Source organism: Acanthaster planci, linkage group LG16, assembly GCF_054643075.1.
Source record: "Acanthaster planci isolate LZ-2023a linkage group LG16, COTS_SCS, whole genome shotgun sequence".
Classification (NCBI taxonomy): Eukaryota; Metazoa; Echinodermata; class Asteroidea; order Valvatida; family Acanthasteridae; genus Acanthaster; species Acanthaster planci.
Genome location: NC_141792.1, coordinates 4327764 through 4341643, shown reverse-complemented (window position 1 = coordinate 4341643; position 13880 = coordinate 4327764). Strand labels below are relative to the sequence as shown.

At 38.8% G+C, this 13880-nt stretch overlaps 1 long non-coding RNA gene across 20 annotated transcripts; it reads left to right on the top strand.

The window, feature by feature from the left end:
* The first annotated feature begins 90 nt into the window (after positions 1-90).
* Positions 91-12997, top strand: LOC110984284 (uncharacterized). 20 transcript variants are annotated; one of them, XR_015427936.1, is made up of 7 exons: positions 94-1385; positions 2333-2400; positions 2785-3125; positions 8413-9603; positions 9978-10919; positions 11613-11696; positions 11907-12997. It is a non-coding gene; the product is annotated as an uncharacterized LOC110984284 (long non-coding RNA). The 20 variants fall into 20 exon arrangements; XR_015427947.1 differs by having other exon boundaries at positions 98-3125; positions 8413-8463; positions 8869-8922; positions 9544-9603; XR_015427945.1 differs by having other exon boundaries at positions 98-3125; positions 8413-8463; positions 8869-8922; positions 9528-9603.
* Positions 12998-13880: the final 883 nt, after the last annotated feature.

Below are 13880 nucleotides of genomic sequence, written 5' to 3'. Positions count from 1 at the left end.
AGATGACACTTTCCGCAGAATGCAGACGGTTACGTCACCGAGGGAATGTGGCAGCGCGCAAAAGTGCTGCGCAACAGTGAGACAGTTGTTGGCGCACACTGCGAAAGTGTTCCGCGAAGCGGTCACCAAGGCGACGCTTGGTCTCTCCGATGCACAGTTTACCACAGCGACGACATTTATAACCATTCTACAATGACATAATGAACAAGGGATGAGCGCATACAGCAGGGTCGTCACAATATCATTATATCAGGTTAACTCCGATCTGCAAGTGGAGTGTTTGTCTCCCTATATTGAAATTGAAATTTAGTGAGGAAGGTGAGTAGGACACGTTTGGGGATACCATTTTAAGATAAATGTCGATTCCATCAACTATAAAGTTATTCTCATTTTTCAAATCATCAGATTAAATGCTGATCACACTTTTGTCCTGACAAAAACAGTTAAATATAAAAATATGATGACCTAAACTGTGTCCCATTCGTCTGAATGCATGGGGTATATACTTCAATAGGACATTAACCAACAATTAATACACACGTACGTATTTCCATTGTGAACAGGTAGGCCCACATTTCGCAAAATAGATCTTAGTACAAGCTGTACAGTCCACATTCCTTGCACAAAAGGTTCCCCAGTTCAGTTATCGACCAAGAATAGTCCCGGACAAGATTCGTCAAAGCCTATAAGGTCCACGAAATCATTAAAGCAACGCCTCGTCACAAAATCGGATTGGATAATGCGTAAGTGCTAAAGCTCCTAAAAGCAAACAGGAAGACGAACCCTGACCTTGGACATGTAGAACTGTGGGTTGAATTTCGAAGGTTCACTTGTCAAATTCATTTGTTCGAGGTTTTCTGTTGAATAGCAAAAACAATCTCAAACATCACAAGTCGATTCGGAAAGCCGGAGAACGCAGGAAATGATATGACTTGAAAAATGCTGATGATGAGTGGTTAAATGTTTTGTAGTCCAGGTTTTTTCTTCTGACACTTAGTGGTGAAACCAAAGACGTAAATAGCTACAGGTCAACCTGAAACGGAGGGCACATAATACCTCCGAGGTTAATATTAATTATGATCAGGGATATGGCCCAGTCAGGATCATTTTTTTTGTGTCTCAAGGTTTACAGGTTGGTTTAGACAAAAAAGAGATTTTAGATATCAGTGGTGAAAACTTGACGACGAAAAAGATAAAATGTTAATCTCTAGAGTCGTCTTGTTTCGCATTTAGGGGTTGCTAACATTACTGGTGGCTTAACTTTTCCCGTCGACACTTGCCTACGGCACACAACAATCGGTGAATAGCAACACTGATCGGGATTTCCTGCAGAGATAGTTGCATCTGGCTTTTCCTCAGCAATGCCCAACGACTTAATCTGCATGGTAAAGGAAACGAATGACCATGACATCGTGCGGATAAAGACAGACTCTTTATCTGGACAGTTTTTCCATACACAAGTTACCTAACATCTGTTTCAGACAGGTGTTCTACAGTCGCGCAGAACCCTGAAAAACAAAGTTTGTCTAAAACAAGTAGGAGCGACCAGGCGTGCTAGCAGGCGAAAGATCGACTGTGGCACTCGGAATGACACAGTCACAGCGACTTGGAACCCAATGTATGTATTAAGGTCGTCTGTCTGAATCCAAATTTAATTAGGTCGACCCAGGTCGGTCTTAATCCTATTTGGTTCGGCGCGACCCTAAAACGCCTGTCTAAACCGGGTGTAGTAGTTGCAGGCACTTTATCTGGAGGAGTCCTCACTGGCGAAACACGTACATTTACCAAACACCACAGGTCGTTTTGGGACGGAGGCCAGCACGCCAGTGTGAATACTAGACCCGATAATTCCGACTTTTCTCGTCGAGTCAAGAGTTCGGTACCACTCAATGCCAACGTGACCGAAATATTCCGAACTCGTCCCGTCCACATTCGGATAGCACCGTTGATATTCGGGTATTTCTGGCCATGTCTGTACGCATTTCATGAGAGATTGATGAGCTGAGGAGTCGGGGTGATAATCCAGATTGAAGTATTTGACTGGTGAATTAGACTGCACGTATCTGATTGCAATTTTTGACGGAGAAGGCTGTGGATTTCCGAGCGTACGAACCGGAGTTCCAACTGAAGGCCTCTTTTTAGCCATAATATTTACACCTGGAGACTTACCCAAAAGTTCTAGCTGGATTTCTTGATACATGTCGTAAAACAGCGTGCATTTATCGTGAAGGTTCTAACGCGCAGTGCAATTTAGACACACTGTGCCAGATGAGACACCGCCACGCTGGAGAAGGTCACACAATTTCTTCCTTTTTCCTACCTCTCCCTGCAGATATATGTTTTTTCCTGTTCCCTCTTTAGTTTATGAGTTCCAAGATAAGACGAGTTTCGCGCACTGAGGTATTAATTAATTTTGTAGCCCCTTTTTTATTATTGTTATTATTACTACTATATTATTATTATTCTTTTATTTTAGGGAAAATCCAAACAGCGGAAGCTGATTTCCATTGGATCCCTGCAATTATAAAACTAAGATTTAAAAGGGCTGAAGATAGGACGGGGTGGGAATTAAATCTGAGCATAAACGTGGTTAAAATTGTTCTTATATAAATACTTCTATAAAAACAGAAAAATTTGAATTAATTATAAAAAAACGAACCACGGAAACAAGTTAAGATCAAAACATAAAATACTCGAAACAGTTAAGTTGAAATTAATAAAAGTATAAGAAGTGCAAGTAGCCCGGTAGCATTGACATACGAATTTCTGAAAATTTCTTTCAAGGGTACTGGCCTAGTCTGAATCAGAGTTTCCATCATAAAACGTTGACCGAGCTGCAGACACAGGATTGGACTCAATTTTGCCTGGGAAACAGCCACATTGTTTTCGTTGAAGAAGCAGCGCGTTTTCGAAGACAATCACAAGTCTGATCCAGAATGCCAACTGCGCAGCCATGCGCTCGCGAACAGGTGATTGTGTGAATAAGTCTATTGTAGCATCATCGGAGGGATACGGCGTGCTATGTTGTTAGCAGTATGGGGGATGGAGTACGTGTAGTGAAGACAGGTTGAGCGTCAGAGATGTGCCCACCACAAGAAATGGACACCTAATGGTGTCGTGTTCCCGTAAGTAGTGCTAACATTTCGCAGAACGGTGAATAATCGCCTTCCTCCCCCTGTGGTTGTGCAGCTATAAGTGTGGGGGAAGGAGTAGACAGTTCTGTTCAGATATTTTGTGCATAATTTTGTTAGTTTTGGCTGGAGAAAATGTGGCCGAGTGTCATAAATTGGTCGACGGCATCGGATGTGCACTCACCCGAATATACGAATACATTCCTACTTCCATGTTCTGACAACACTCCAGACTCTGGCTGGCGACATTTTGCTCACGATTTGCTAATATATAGACGCATTTAAGTAATCTAATCGTATCCAACAACAGGGAAATAAATATCCAGCACTATTTAAACTTGACTATTTCACCTTGTAGGCACATGTAATCATGTGGGGCCACAGTTTACAGCCCCTTCAATACTGCTCCTATACCACAGCAATCTTGCGTTATTTGGGCGTTGCTTGATGGTATTTTGATGACCGTAATTGTAAATGTTATGAGTTATAAACGTTTTACTTATTGTATGCGTTATAAAATAAATGAGGAGTTTATTTCCCAAATGCGATAAGCGCCAAAACCTTTCCGAATCCTACCCTCTGTCATTTGCGTACAGCCAGTTTCTGCAGCTTTCATACAGCCAAACACAACTTCAATAAGTAAGTCAAAATAGTGAAAAGAAGTTTAAAGATAAATATACACTGCTTTCATAATTGTGAAAAATGTATGTTTTTCAAATGGATATGGGTCATCCCATGTCAGACCAACACACCTTTTTAAGTCTAGGGCTTGAGATTTTGATAAAAATTGCTGTGCATGTACATGCAGAGATCAATGAATAATAAATACGTACCAATTATCAGCGGAAATTGCCCTTCCATGTGGTCGGGGTAAAGATCAACAAAAATGGACAGTTTTCACTTAAAATTCGCCCTTTTAGTGCAACTGAACATAACCGTCTCTTTTTTTTATCAAATATATGCAAATTTGGTTTCAAAATAATCAGAACATACTATTGCATTGATGTTGCGAAGATTTAGCTTTGAGAATCAAGGGCTGCATGACCTTTGACACACATCTGTGACCTTTGGCCCCATTTTAAAAATGAAGCACTGGTCTGACATGGAATGACCCATATAGCTCATTTTGAAAACAAACCCTTCAAATAAAACGTCTTTTTGTCGTGGCCAAGTCGAAGTGAATTTATGTACTGACGTGTCCGAGGCTGATCCGTCATTAAATTTCATGCGTTCTAATTCACTTTTAAGGCATCATTTAAGAAAATTCGATACATTTGTATCTTTTCAGTGTTTTTAAGTGTCGTTCAGTGGAAAGTTATTTTAAAATCCTTATTTTCACACTTTCTGATAATTAAGTTTTGAATCGGAAAAAGGGATGCAAGCTTGGGCAAGATGATAGGATATGCATTTACAAGTTCTTTGTTTCGTAAACTATATTATTTAGGAAACCTTGTTGTCAAATTCTTTATAATAATATAAAAAAGAAATGAAATGGGGACGAGATATACAGAAATGAAACAAAGAATGCAAACTCTATAAATTTACAAAACATATTTAGTTTAGTTTGCATGGTTAATATTACATTTAAATCGTTATTTCATCATTCGTACACAGTCTTTATTCCATTACTAAGGTAAAGATTCATGACAAGAAAAGACACAAATTGCAAACAAAAAGGAAAGTTAATTCGGAAGTATTTTGACACAGTTTTCATATTTTTGCTGATATTTCAATATCTGGCCATTGGCGAATTCGAACGGCAAATTTTACGGTGTTGAAAGACTTTTTACTGAAAATGCTGAAACGGAATGCTGAATAAGAGCAAAAAGTGGCTGATCAATTTCACAATTTATCAAATTATTTATTCCGTTCTCAACCCTAACCGTCTCAAATCCAGACCAACAAGATTCTAAATAATTCATTAAACATTTAGAGTTAGACCTATGTCTTGTACAGTAACCAAAGGAAATACTGAAATGCTTGTAAAAATTCGTTGGAGTTTCTTTTCCAAAGTCCCCGGGCCTCTTTCTGTGCTGATGTGTCTCAGTTACTACCTTATTTCAAGTGTTGTTCCACTATTTCAAAGGGTTGTACACTACTTTTGTGGTTTTATGCTTATAAGCATTTCCACAAAACTGTGATGTCATTCCAGCGAGAAAGCTTCAATGTTACATTGGCTTGAACACAAAAAGTCCTGGACTCGGTTCTTTCTTCTTTGCTGATTAATTGTTGTTTATGTGCATATCAATAAAAAAGCACCAATCCCTCCCTAAGAAATGTTTTCAGTTGGTAAATTTTGGCTCCACAGTTCGAACAGAAACATTTGTCCACTGAACCACGTCTTCCCTGAATGACTTCAAAGCAACGGCGCCCTCAGTTGTCAGAAAAACTATGGACAATTTTAATTGTTGAAAAGCATACAGATTTTCAATGTATTTAATTAACAAACTAGGAAAGTAAAAGAGTTGTTGTACATTGAAGTAGAATGGAAAGTTGAAGAAAATTGTCTGAAAAAATAATTGCAACTACGCATGGTCTTAATGTCATGATGTCTCTAGGCCTTGAAGTTCTGACGTATTGGTGTCTTGATGTCCAGGTCTCTTAATATTCTATAGTCTTGATGTCTCCATGTCCTTATGATTTGGTGTCTTGATGTCTTGATGTCTTAATTGTCTTGGTGTCCTGGTGTTCTGATGTCTTGACGTCCTGATGTCTTGGTGTCCTGGTGTCCTGATGTCTTGGTGTCCTGATGTCTTGATATCCTGATGTCTTGAAGTCCTGATGTCGTGGTGTCTCGATGTCGTGATGCCTAGCTGTCTGGATATCCTGATGTCTTGGGAAAGTGGGTGATGAGATTGGTCGGGTGGGATTGGTGGGAGTTCTTCCTTCCAAGTCACTTCGACCTCAGACGTTTTCCCCTGATATCTTGATATCCTGATGTCTGATATCATGATGTCCTGACGTTTTGATGTCCTGATTGTCTTGATGTCTCGGTGTCCTGATGTCTTGACATCCTGATGTCTGGATATCCTGATGTCTTGGTGTCTCGTTGTCGTGACGTCTTGCTGTCTGGATATCCTGATGTTTTAAGAAAGTGGATGATGAGATTGGTTGGATGGGATTGGATGGAGTTCTTCCATCCAAGTCACTTCGACCTCTGAATTTTTCCCCTGATATTCTGTGTCTTGATGTCATGATGTTCTGACGTCTTGATGTCCTGAAGTCTTGGTGTCTCGGTGTCTTGATATCCTGATGCCTTGATGTCTTGGTGTCCTGATGTCTTGACGTCCTGACGTCCCGATGTCTTGGTGTCCTGATGTCTTGGCATCCTGATGTCTTGATTTCCTTGATTTCCTGATGTCTTGGTGTCTCGTTGTCGTGATGTCTTGCTGTCTGGATATCCTGATGTCTTAGGAAAGTGGATGATGAGATTGGTTGTATGGGATTGGTTGGAGTTCTTCCTTCCAAGTCACTTCGACCTCTGACGTTTTCCCCTGATATCCTGATATCCTGATGTCTTGATGTCCTGACGCTTTGATGTCCTGATGTCTTGATGTCTCAGTATCTTGATGTCCTGATGCCTTGATGCCTTGATGTCTTGATGTCCTGATTGTCTTGACGTCTTAGTGTCACGATGTCCTGATTGTCTGGTGTCTTGGTGTCTTGACGTCCTGATGTCTTGATTTCCTGATGTCTTGATATCCTGATGTCTTGATTTCCTGATGTCTTGGTGTCTCGATGTCGTGATGTCTTGTTGTCTGGATATCCTGATGTCTTTGGAAAGTGGATGATGAGATTGGTTGGATTGGACTGGTTGGAGTTCTTCCTTCCAAGTCATTTCAACCTCTGACTTTTTTTCCCTGATATCCTGATATCCTGATGTCTTGGTGTCATGATGTCCTGACGCTTTGATGTCCTGATGTCTTGGTGTCTCGGTGTCTCGATGTCTTGATGTCTCGATGTCTCGATGTCTTGACGTCTTAATGTCTTCGTATCTTGATGTCTCAAGCAGGTGAGGTTATACGGTTAATTGAGGCTGATTGGAGTCTGATTTCAGTTGTGCTACAGGTTATGCGGATTGTCGTTTGGGATTGTCTTGGTTTCTCAGTGCTTTTCTTCAATATTTATAATGTTCACAAGTTATGAAGTAGGTCCAGATAGATTACTGTATTGTAGTCACCTCATACGGGCGATTTGTTGATGCACATACAAGCTTATTCCGTATGTCACATAGGGTACCTGCATTGTTCAATTAAATCAATTTCTACGGAGTATTTCATGGTAAACTATTGCAGAGCAGTGTCAGTGCAGTTTGATTGTCATTCAGAAATGGGATCACAATATAAATAGCCTACTCCCTGGTTGACGTCACAGAAATGGCACCAACAGATGTGAAGAAACGATTGAAAAATATTTCTTTGTTCAAGAAAAAGTCCAGTTTCAAAGCAAACCACAAGGGATGTAAAAACTGTTTTCAAAGTTCAGACGTGAAGTGTCCAATTCAGCCATGGAATGTAATAAAAATGGTCACTCAGTTTCAAAAGTGTGCATCTTAGCATTTATATCCATGTTCAGCTTTCAGCTGCGTAAGCTTGGCCATTCGAAATCGCCAGTAAACAAGTATCTTTAAAAATACAAGCAAAAAAATCCAATATTTATTCATTTTATAATATAACGACAGCCGAAAGCATATTTACTCAGTGCAACCGCCGGAAAATCACTTTCAGTGTTGTTGTTTTCAAGTTTTTCAGAAAGAAATCATGAATGTCAGGTTTGAAACATTTCTTGATAAAAGTCATCTTTATTTAAATACACATGTAACAAAGACAAGCAATGTGAAATCTCCCGTCTGTTTTCATGGCTTGGCAAATGTTTTTGACATCGTTACTCTAATGTGATTATTATTGTGCATTCAGGAAGTGCTAAATAAATATAAACGGAAGGGAAAGGAAGAATCTAATCTATAAGCTTTGTCGATCCACGGGGTGTCAAACTATAAACGACAATTAGTAGTAACTTTTTATATTATTGAATAAAGAATTATATTTTAGATGTATTTCTAATGAATTTGAACGGACATTCTGCTTGAATGCAAGTTTTAACCCCTTCCTGTTTCCCTTAATTAACTATTCATAAACGAGCGTCTTTGTAACACACTTCTGGTCGGTGTTTTTTGAGCTTGCTTTCGATCCCATAAATAGTGTTTACTTTCTTGCATGTGTCTTTATTATGGACTGGCATTTCATAATTTGATTTCAAAGTACCGTTTCTTTCTTTTTAGTTTTTTCTCTTTCATGTTCAGGATCGCATGACGCAAACGCACAGAACATAGGTAAACACAACTTTGGTAAACTTTCTTTGTTGTCATTTTGTTTTGCTTTCTGTTTTGCTGTGTGTTGTGGTGTTTGTTGTTTTGTATTTGTTTGGGGGTTAGGGTTCTGTTTTGTTTTAGTTTTGCACATTTTCTGCTTTTGTAGTTTCCATTCCGTATCGTTTCTTGTCCATAGCCAATTTTTATCCCATATTTGATAACCGTTAAAGTACTCGATTTTAACAGTTATACCGGTATTCAAATCGTCGTTTAATGTCGTTTACCGTCGTGTTTTACCGTCGTTTTCGAGCTCTCGAAGGTGTTCTTGTGCTAAGATTTTAAAACCTTGGATTCCGTTTGATTCTCTTCATGTGGAATTAATGCACTTTGTCTATTATTCTTTAGTGTCTGTGTTTTGATGTCCAGAAAATTGACGTATCGAGCTTCTGGATAGATGGCCGAATCAAGCTGAAGACACTGGTTAGTTTGCTTCGACAGGACAAGTGCTACATTGAAATGAACGTCAGCTTTATTTTATTTGTTAACTTTATTTTAAGTTTGAGGGAAATGTGTCTCTATCTGTGCCGTCTTTGCATTTTCGTCAAAAACAGTTGGTAGGCTAGATCTTTGTTCATCGGACGTACCTTTTTTTTGTCGCGTTCATCATTAACTCCGATTAGCAGATGTACGATTCTGACGATGGAGGAAGCGGACTGTAGGCGACTATCAGTTAACTCAAACTGCAACAAAGTTAAATTAATGGAGTTCTATCTTAGGAATTTTTTCAAACTTCTCGTCTCTTGTTGGTCATTCCTTTTTTTCTCCGGTAATACTCTACGCTATATTCCGTGGCTCGTGTATATCGCGTTTTATCTTATTATTTCGTTTCCATGTTCGTTTTCCGTTTTGATGGTAGCTTTTGTGGCTGTGTGTGTCGTTCGCGCAGTTTTTGATATGTGCTTCTGTTTTTTTCAATTACTTTCTATCTTTCTAGGTCCGAAACTGTAACCTGGGCTGGCATTTCGTTTCATGATTTTGATTTCAAAGTAACGTTTCTTTTTTTTTTTTTCTTTTTTTTTTTTTAGTTTTTTCTCTTTTCAGGTTCAGGATTGTATGACACAAGTGTTCGACAAAGGAAAAAAAACGTACAGAACCTGATAGGTAAACACATTTTTGGTCAACTTTCTTTGTTGTCATTTTGTTTCTGTTTTGCTGTATGTTGTGTTTGCTGTTTTGTAGTTGTTCGGGGGTTTTGTTTTCTGCATTTTCTGCTTTAGTAGTTTCCATTTCGTATCGTTCCTTGTCCTTGTGCCATTTTTATCTTTATTTTCTTTGATAACCGTTAAAGTAATCGATTTTAACAGTTATACCGTTTTTTTAAATTGTCGTTAACCGTCGCGTTTTACCGTCGTTTTCGAGCTCTTGAGGGTGTTTTTGTGCTGAGACTTCAAAACCTTGGATTCGGTTTGATAATTTTCGTGTGGAATTAACGCATTCTGTCGTTTATTCGTTAGTGTCTGTGTTTTGATGTCCAGAAAAATGATGTATGGAGCTTCTGGACAGATAGCCGAATCAAGCTGAAGACACTGGTTAGTTTGCTTCGACGACAACTGTTACATTGAAAAAAAGTCACCCTAATTTTATTTGTTTAATCCAAATATGATCAAAACTGTTCACAATTTTCCCCAAACAAAACAGGTACCGAAGCTACATTTTCTTTAATTTCGAGGGAATTTTCATGGTTTTTCTTCATAGCAGTTCGTGCGCTAGACCTTACTTGCCGTCGTTTTTGTCGCGTTCGTCCCGTCGTTTCGTTAGCTCTCGGTTTTCTTCTTGTTTCGTTGACCTGCGGATTTCAATTTAATTACTTTGTTAGCTGTTTCAAGATGGTGTCTATTGATTCATAGGGTATGGATGCGCAAAGCAGGAGGAAGTGATCGGAAAATGACTGGTCACTTAACAATGAGACGTGCCTCACTAAAGTGCATAAGATAAGTAAGTTTTCAGTTTTAGCAAAACTTTTTGGCCTCTTCAACGAAAGGTGAGATATTAAGTTTCTTTTTTCTCTTCGTGCTTTCTTTTCCATGGCGTATTGTTGGCTTCCACTATTTGTGTTTGATTGTCGTTTTGCAGGTTGTTTCTTTTTTATGCGTCTTTTGTATTTTCGTCTTCTTTCTTTTGACAAAAGAAACAAGTTCATTTGTCATCATTAACTCCGATGAGCAGATGTACGATTCTGACGATGGAGGAAGCTGACTGTAGACAACTGATCAATCAACTCGAACTGCGAATAAAGTTAAGGAGTTCTGCTTTAGATATCCATGTTCGTTTCCGATGGTAGCTTTTATGGCTGTGTGTGTCGTTCGCGCAGTTTTTGATATGTGCTCATGGTTTTTCTCGTTTACTTTCTGTCTTTTGAGGCCCGAAACTGTGACCAGGGAGTAAAATGACAAGGACCGGACACAGGACTTCGACTGGTTTGTTTTTAAATAAAAATAAAACGTATTTTGAAGTGTAATTATGTCTATTCGACGACCTTTAAATTGTGCTTTCAAGCCTGTGGGTTTTGCATTCTTGTAAGTGGCTTTTTGCATTTGATTTTTGTTTGTTTTGATTATCGCCGTTTAATTTTAATTGACAATGAATTAACTTAATTTTGAGTTTTCTCTCTTGAGTTTTGTCTTTTGACATCTAGGCCACTGGATAATGGAAGCATTTTAATTAATAACTGAAGCAAACGTTGGAGACATCATACATCGTGATTGTTTTGATTATCGCTGTTTAATTTAATTGACAACGAATTACCTTGATCTTGATTTTTCTCTCTAGAGTTTTGTCTTTGATATCTAGGCACTGGATAATGGAAGCATTTTAATAACTGCAGCAAACTTCGGAGGCATCATACATCAGTCAATGTCATCGCTGTTGAAAATACATTTTGTACACTCGCATGGATGAATTTGCTATTTGACTTGATCATCTTCAACCACATCAATTGTTCCACAGAATTACTTGAAGACTAAACAGAAAAAACATGTACCTAAAGCCTATTCGTAGAGTGAAACCTTTTTGATCCTTTTAAAAAGGACAGAAGAGTTTGATTCAATGACAAATTAACACTACTGCGGACATGAAGTTAACTTTGTTTCCATTTCTTTTCTGCTCTCCAGGGACTAAATCCAGGAAGCAAGTTATTACCTAGTGGGTGAACTTGGCATGACCACCGAAGATAATGCGACAATCCATTCCGATTGGTAGTTTTTCCTATGTGTTTTGTATTTTTAGTGTTTCCACATTCTTGTCCCTTGTTTCTTACTGATATGCAAACGTAGTCTAGGTTCCACAGATTCTGTTGTGAGAAGTGTATCTTTGTTACTGACGCTTGTAGGTTTTGAAAAAACAAATCTAAAATTTGTTTTAGAAGATGCTTATTGTGTGTACTGTTTTTCCGTCTATTTGTCCAGGGTATATGTTTGCGAAGAATAGAGACATTCGAAGACAACGCATCGGTCTACACTTTCCATCTTGGAGTTATCGGAGCATTATGGTTGGAGAATTTCATTACGTAATAGTTAGATTGCTTTATTTTGTTGCCAACTTATTTTTTTCCATAAAGTATGCACTGTAAGATGTACACACATTGTGCGATATAATGTTATTATCAAGAGTCTTTTGTGATCTGGCAAAAGTAAAGAAACTCACTTTTAAAATGTAAAGGCACGATGGACCATGAAAACAGTTTAATTTCATTTTTGTTTGAATAGAGTTTTCAAGACTTTCTACTACCATTAGCAGTTTCCAAAACAATTTCGTGTGCACCCGAGGTTTATGGTCATCGGGCTCGGTCAGATTGGTGCTTGGTTGCTGTGGTGTCGGACTCAAGAGATGCGGAGTTTTGTGAAAGGAGGGCTCTACTCGTTTGCCTCCATCAGCCAACCACAAGACGGCACTGACTTCATTCCAGTTATCAATGAGCATATTCCCAATAGCAAAACAATCAGACTAATGCTGGACTTAGAAAATGAGCAGTGCTATTTTATAGTTTGTGTTAAAGAACCCATTGACAGGTAGTTGGTTTTCCCGATATATTTCGATTTACAAACATCTAGAGGAATGTACTAGGAGTAATAGGTATAAGCGATTTTAGATGGGAACAATGAAACTTGGACGAAATTGAAGCATGCGTAACTATTTCTTAGTATCAGAAATCGAAGGATGAATGTTACATTTGACATAGGCAACAATCCTCAAAAGTTCATTCACCCTAACACAACCACTTAATACTAACACCAACACTGACTGCCATTACTTATTACTCCACCATCCACCAAGGACACAGTGCTAAATTATTGCCTAATGCAAATGAAACATTCATATTCAGAAATTCTTTAGTAGATGAGTAAAAGCATTAACTGCAAGACTACATCCTCTGAGTTTCAGTGTTCCCCCCATTTAAATGTTGTGTTACACTGAAAGTACACTGTATGCCTACTTTGTATTATCGTATAAGCTTGGAAATGTATTTATGCCAAAGAATAAAATGTCAAGTAATGTACCACAGCTTGCATTGAGATCTACATGTATACCTGGCTTCTTCAGGTGACGTATATTCCCGTTCTCATATTCTTGTTGCAGCTGATGGTTATTTAAATATATCCATGTATGGGCGTCGCCATTTTGTCGGGGATTTTTTGGGGGAGCATTCATCAGCATCGAACTGATAAACGATAAACATTGGAATGCGGCTATTTTAAGGGGTTTTATTTTAAATACATTTTGGTGATTTTCATTCCTTTCAATTTTTGATGCCTTTTGCTTGTTTCATATCCCCCCGTGGGGGGGGGGTGCGCCCCTTGTCTCCCCTTGTGACGCCTGTGGTATTTACAATTAATATTTGTCGATAACGGTGAGATTGTGTGACCAAAATGTGTAATAGAGATACATATATAATCAACGGTAGACTGACACGCCCTGCACTACGCTGCTTTGAAACGGTCGTAAACTGGGTGAGAGGCTGTTCCTGTAATCCAAAGCACGTCCTACGTTCGAAAAGGAGTAAATTGAAGTTTAACCCATCTTCTGAGGAACGTCCCGGCTTGTTTTGATCAGTTGTCGTTGTGTAATGTGTCGGGGGTAGAAAATGAAGGTGCTTTTAGCCGGTATTCCGAGAATACAAGACGCGTACGCCTCCAAGTCAATAGACTTGACTCAAGTCGGGATCCTCCATAACCTCCATAGGTGTGTTTGCCACAGCCATTCATTCGGAGAAGGCCTTGGCGCCCGGTACCCGGTAAAATGTGTATATGTGTACATCCAATGAAGTTAAGGTGTGGGACCAATTTCAATTTATATCTAACGTGTTCAAAGTCCTCAAAAGGCTTTGTTTTTCCTGGATCGACGCGAGAGATACCACTTGGACATAAAATTTTTCTTTTTTA